General features: G+C 40.3%; 1 non-coding gene across 1 annotated transcript; it reads left to right on the top strand.

Moving 5' to 3' along the window:
* Nucleotides 1–869: 869 nt before the first annotated feature.
* On the top strand, nt 870–1,058 carry LOC133236163 (U2 spliceosomal RNA). The gene has a single exon (XR_009732764.1). It is a non-coding gene; the product is annotated as a U2 spliceosomal RNA (small nuclear RNA).
* The last annotated feature ends 4,995 nt before the right edge of the window (nt 1,059–6,053 follow it).

Below are 6,053 nucleotides of genomic sequence, written 5' to 3'. Positions count from 1 at the left end.
ATATACATATATTTTTTTAAGCCACAATTTAATATATCAATGACCAGACAAAGGCCTGAGCCAAGAAATCTCACTAAAGTGTTGACAAAAACTCCTCTGAGCAAGTGAGTAGGAGTTAACTGAATATTTTTAATATGATTTAATAAAAACACAAAGTTTTTTCTCACTGCCAGGCAAATATGCTCATGAACACTCTCATTTTGTTGCAGGAGGGGGGACCCCTTCCAGGGCCTGAAAGTGGGCTCTCGTCTAACACTCAGAAATGAATCATCTGTGGAGACACATGTGTTGACAAAGCAAGAGATTTTATTGGGAAGGGCTGCCTGGGCAGAGAGCAATAGAATAGGGTAAAGGAACCCAGGAGAACTGCTCGGCCACATGGCTTGCAGTCTCAGGTTTTATGGTGATGGGATTAGTTTCTAGGTTGCCTTCAGCCTATCGTTCTAACTCAGAGTCCTTCCTGCTGGTGCACGCCTCGTTCAGCCAAGACGGATGCCATGAGAAGGATTCTGGGAGATGGTTGGACACGTGGTGTCATATTTTGACCTTTCCTGAACTCTCCCGGGTGGTGGTGGTTTAGTAGTTCCATGTTCCACCTTTTCAGTTGTTTTATCTCCTGTCGTAAAACAGCTCATGCAAATGGTTACTATGGTGCCTGGCCAGGGTGGGCGGTTTCAGTCAGTGTGCTTCCACTAACAATTTGAGGAATGTCAATAATCCATGCTTGATTCTTGTTAAGCATGTTCCATGTTCTGGCACCTTACAAAGGGATTCTGCTCTTGTAAACTTGACATTTTCAAATTCTTTTTTGTTTCCAAAATAAGCCCAGTGGGCACACATATTTCTATTGCCTTTCCAAAATGATTCTCATCACTTCTCGGCCTTTTGGCTAAGATAAAGTATAGTATCTGTTGTTATCAGTTTAAAATGACTGCCAAGTTTTTAATCTGTTCCATGGCTAGCGAGTCATACACAATATTTTTTGTTGTTGTTGTTGTTTGTTTTTAAGGCAAAAACATCAATAATATCTTTTGGACCATTTTGAATGTAAAATTCTTCCCCTTGAAATAGCGACAATCAAAAATCTCCAATTGCACAGAAATAAAGCATGTGGATTTACATACAATCTCAAATTATAAAATCAACATACATACTGCAAACATGAACATGCATTAAATCCAAAGATTTTGCTAAAAACAGTGAATATCAACTCAGTATTGGCCTGGCAATATACCATTTCTAAACTCAGTGTATCTTTTTCCCCAAGTTTGTCAACTCTGATGACAGAGAAAGGGAAGAAATTCATTATTACTGGCCTGCCAATTCTGTGACAGATTTTAGTCTCTTGGGTATTTAAATACAATCGTTCAACAGATTTGAGCACCTATTAGAGGTCCAGACGAAGCTGACAGCCAACATCCTTTGATCTTAAGTAAAAGGAGCGAGAGGAGTTTGGGGGCGTAAGAAACCAAACCGGTCTAGATACTTCCCATGTGTATATACAATTGTTGGTACAGTGGGAAACATAGGAATGAATACATAAATAAATCTGCCTTCAAATAATAAGGCATAAGATAAAAATACAAGTCACTATTCAGTATAACAAAGAAGAGAATCAGTACTATTAATATCAGGAAAGAGAAGCAAAAAGACCAAAGATAGGTAAAGGATAGAGAGTTCATATCAAGAAGAAAACTCAAATGGAAAATTGTGGGTGTGGTATGAGTGTGCATGCATATGTATATTTGCACACATGTAGAGTGATGAGCGGAGAAGGCAATGGCACCCCACTCCAGTACTCTTGCCTGGAGAATCCCATGGATGGAGGAGCCTGGTGGGCTATAGTCCATGGGGTCGCTAGGAGTCAGACACGACTGAGTGACTTCCCTTTCACGTTTCACTTTCATGCATTGGAGAAGGAAATGGCAACCCACTCCAGTGTTCTTGCCTGGAGAATCCCAGGGGCAGGGGAGCCTGGTGGGCTTCCGTCTATGGGGTCGCACAGAGTCGGACAGGACTGAAGCGACTTAGCAGCAGCAGCAGCAGAGTGATGAGTGTGACATTTGAGCCAATTTATAAATAATGAATTTTGCCAATTTATAAATAATGAATTTCAGAAAATCAGACATGAAGAGGGGGACCTATAGCCTGAAGGAGCAGAATAAATAAAACAATAATGTCAAGGGAATTTGGATGAAGGGAAGTTCAATTCAGTTCAGTTCAGTCACTCAGTTGTGTCCGACTCTTTGGGACCACATAGACTGCAGCACGTCAGCCTTCCCTGTCCATCATCATCTCCTGGAGCTTGCTCAGACTCATGGCCATCGAGTCAGTGATGCCATTCAACCTTATCCTCTGTCATCCCCTTCTCCTCCTGCCTTCAATCTTTCCCAGCATTCTGGTCTTTTCCAATGAGTTAGTTCTTTGTATCAGGTTGCCAAAGTATTTGAGCTTCAGCTTCAGCATCAGTCCTTCCAATGAATACTCAGGACTATTTTCCTTTAGAATTGAATAGTTTGATTGCCTTGAAGTCCAAGGGACTCTCAAGAGTCTTCTCCAACACCACAGTTCAAAAGCATCAATTCTTTGGCACTCAGCTTTCTTTATGGTACAGCTCTCACATCCATACATGACTACTGGAAAAAAACATAGCTTAGACTAGATGGACCTTTGTCAGCAAAGTAATGTCTCTTCTTTTTAATATGCTGTGTAGCTTAGTCATAGCTTTTCTTCCCAGGAGCAAGCGTCTTTTAATTTCATAGCTACAGTCACAATCTGCAGTGATTTTGGAGCTCAAGAAAATAAATTCTGTCACTCTTTCCATTGTGTCCCTATCGGGACCAGATGCCACAATCTTTGTGTTTTGAATGTTGAGTTTTAAACCAGCTTTTTCACTCTCCTTTCAGAGGGAGGGAGGTTGCAGACTACCAAATACAATCTGAGGTACTTTTGACACATAGTTGGTCAATCTAAAAAGTCTATTAAAGCAGATAATCATGAAATGACATACATTTATTTTAACCTAAAGTATACATGTACAGGGGCTTCCCAGAATGCACTAGTGGTAAAGAACCCATCTGCCAATGCAGAAGAAATAAGATATCCAGTTTCAGTCCCAAGGTCCAAAAGATGCGCTGGACAAAGGAATGGCTACCCACTCTAGTATTCTTGCCTGGAGAATCCCATGGACAGAGGAACCTGGTGGGTTACAGTCCCTAGGGTTACAGAGTCAGACATGACTGAAGTGACTTTGTATGCATGCATACAGGTATAGAGTCACTCATCGCCATTTTGACCTAAGGCCATATACTCTTCTTTCAGTATAGATCCACTAACTGGCACTCTAACGTTATCCTTCTTATAAAAGCATTATCCAAAATATTCAGTCTTAGCTTCTTTAAAATGAAAGGAAAATTAGAAGACCCTTGTGAAGAAATCTAATTGCAAAATTTTGGATTTTTGCTATTTTCTTCTAACGTTTTATATTGTCCAGGCAATTTTCAACAACAGTTTTAAAATTACAAGCCCAGCTGAGAATAAAAACAAAGAAACCTAGAATAGCATATCCCCACTAGCAGGGGCAGAGGTGCGTGAGCATACCAAAGGTGGATGAAAGTAGGAACAGAGAGCTTGAGTCACTCTGGTAGGGCAGTTAAGCAGATGTCTGCTGAGAAAGTCACTAAGGCAGAGACACAGGCAGAGAAGCAGGGAAAATAAGGCTGGACAGGAAAATTGTGACCATGTTGAGAAGAACATTTAGAGTTCTGCTAAGATTTTCTGATTGGTTTGACCAACAACAGAATGTTTTACTGGAAAATGACTTGCAGTTCACTTCAACCTTTGGAAGACAGATCTAGCAACTTTGTAAGGTGAGTGAAATAGGCAGAGACTTGAGTTAGAGCATGGATTGTGCAGGGAGTTTTGTCAATAATCTAGGTTGAGGCCAGAAGTTGCAAACTGCTTTTCATCAGGCTACAAACAGCTGGCAAATATATTATGGTTGGTTTGCCATGTGTCTTTTAAAATTTAGTTTTGAACATTTAGAAACCAGGGGATCATGTAGAAAGAAAGAAAAAGAGGAAGGGAGGAAGGAAGGATGAAAAGAAAGAAAGAGGGAAGGAGGGAGGGAAGTCTGAAAAACAATTCAGCAGGGCTGAGCAGCAGCTAAGTTCCTGGCCATGACCTCCTGGGTCTCACCTACCTTTCCCTCTGTTCTGACACTGAGAGAGAGTGTCTCTTCAAAATTATTTGTGATCCAGCCCATATCACTCATTTATATATTCTCCCTAATCTCTGTAATCATAGAAAATCACTGTTCATTCAGTATACCTGAAATACAGGATATGTAGGATAAACAGGGAAAGATAGGGTCAGACAGTTAGATTAAAAGCAAGAAATTATGTCTGGGAAAACTGCTGAGGTACACATCAGTGGTATGTGAAATTATAACAGAAGATGAGAACCCCAAGAAAAGAATATAGAGAGTGGAGAACCTAAGGAATCTCTCACGTAGGTGGCTGAAAGAGAAATCAGAAAAGGAATAATCAAGAAGGCAGTAGTGTTTCATAAAGGAAAGAGTCTGACTGCAGGTATCAAATGTTACAAAGTGGTTAAGGAAGATACAGTTTAATTGAAAGAACCATAGCCTTGTTCTTTAGAAGGTTGTCAATGACACTTTTCCAAGATTAGCTGTTAACAGAAGGGAAAAGATACAGCAACAGATGCAAGAAGAAATCAGTCAAGAGAAGATGTATATATACAGATGTATACATATGTATGTATGTATATATACATATATACACACAGATATATACATGTATCTGTATATATACACATATATTTAAGGGAAATATGACAAATTTCTCTAAGTTTGGAAGTGGAGACAGCAAGTAATCTTGGAACATGATTTTGTTAATAAGGGAAGAATCACTAGCTTGGCTCTTTAACGAACTAGTTCTAACACAAGTCACAACCTACCCTGCTGCTGCTAAGTCACTTTAGTCGTGTCCAACTCGGTGCGACCCCATAGACGGAAGCCCAGCAGGCTCTGCTGTCCCTGGGATTCTCCAGGCAAGAACATTGGAGTGGGTTGCCATTTCCTTCTTCAGTGCATGAAAGTGAAAAGTGAAAGTGAAGTCGTTCAGTCGTGTCCAACTCTTAGCGACCCCCTGGACTGCAGCCCACCAGGCTCCTCCATCCATGGGATTTTCCAGGCAAGAGTACTGGAGTGGGGTGCCAGTGCCTTGTCCTACCATGTGTGAAAAAACAGGACCTTTCATCAGCAAACAACGAGCATCTTTGGTATGTGAAGTTGGATATCATTGGAGGAGAATCAATAAGTCAGAAAAGAAACACTGGTTCCCTCTCTCTAGACTCTAAAGTCAGCTCTTTAAGACCTTTCAGGAATTGAAATTGTCCTTAATGAAGTCCACTAACAGGAAAAGATCATAAAGAGATTTCACCACAGGGAAAGGAGCAGTCTCAGCTGGTGGGTTTTGCTTAATACCAGAACCTTGCTGGGTATGCAGACAGGGGTTGCTCTAGTGTGCAAAATTAGACCACAGCTCCTTCCAATTCAGCCATCCAATTAAGAAAGGTGTCTTGAAGACAAAAGATGAAAATTTTAAATTATTTAATTAATTTAAATTTTTAAATTATATTTTTAATTAAAAACGTGTATATCTAGTTTAAAAACAGATACAACATATGAATGAAAATTAAGAGAACTGAAATCTTAGAAACTCACATTCTTTTGGCTGCATTAATTACCTAGACCGGCCTCTTTCCAAAAAACACCAAGATCCTGAAGTCTCAGGACAAGAGATGATGTCAGTCTTTTTTTTTTTTTTTTTACTTTATTGTATTGGTTTTGCCATATATCGAAATGAATCCGCCACAGGTATACATGTGCTCCCCATCCTGAACCCTCCTCCCTCCTGGCTCCCCATACCGCGCTACAGGGCAGGATTTCAGTAATGATGTTTTGTGACCGTAGCAAAAGCAAGTAACAGAACCTGGACCCACTAGTGGCATTTCAAATTCTCCACTTCTTT

Source organism: Bos javanicus, chromosome 2, assembly GCF_032452875.1.
Source record: "Bos javanicus breed banteng chromosome 2, ARS-OSU_banteng_1.0, whole genome shotgun sequence".
NCBI classification, from domain to species: Eukaryota; Metazoa; Chordata; class Mammalia; order Artiodactyla; family Bovidae; genus Bos; species Bos javanicus.
This window is presented reverse-complemented; position numbering and strand designations above follow the sequence as displayed.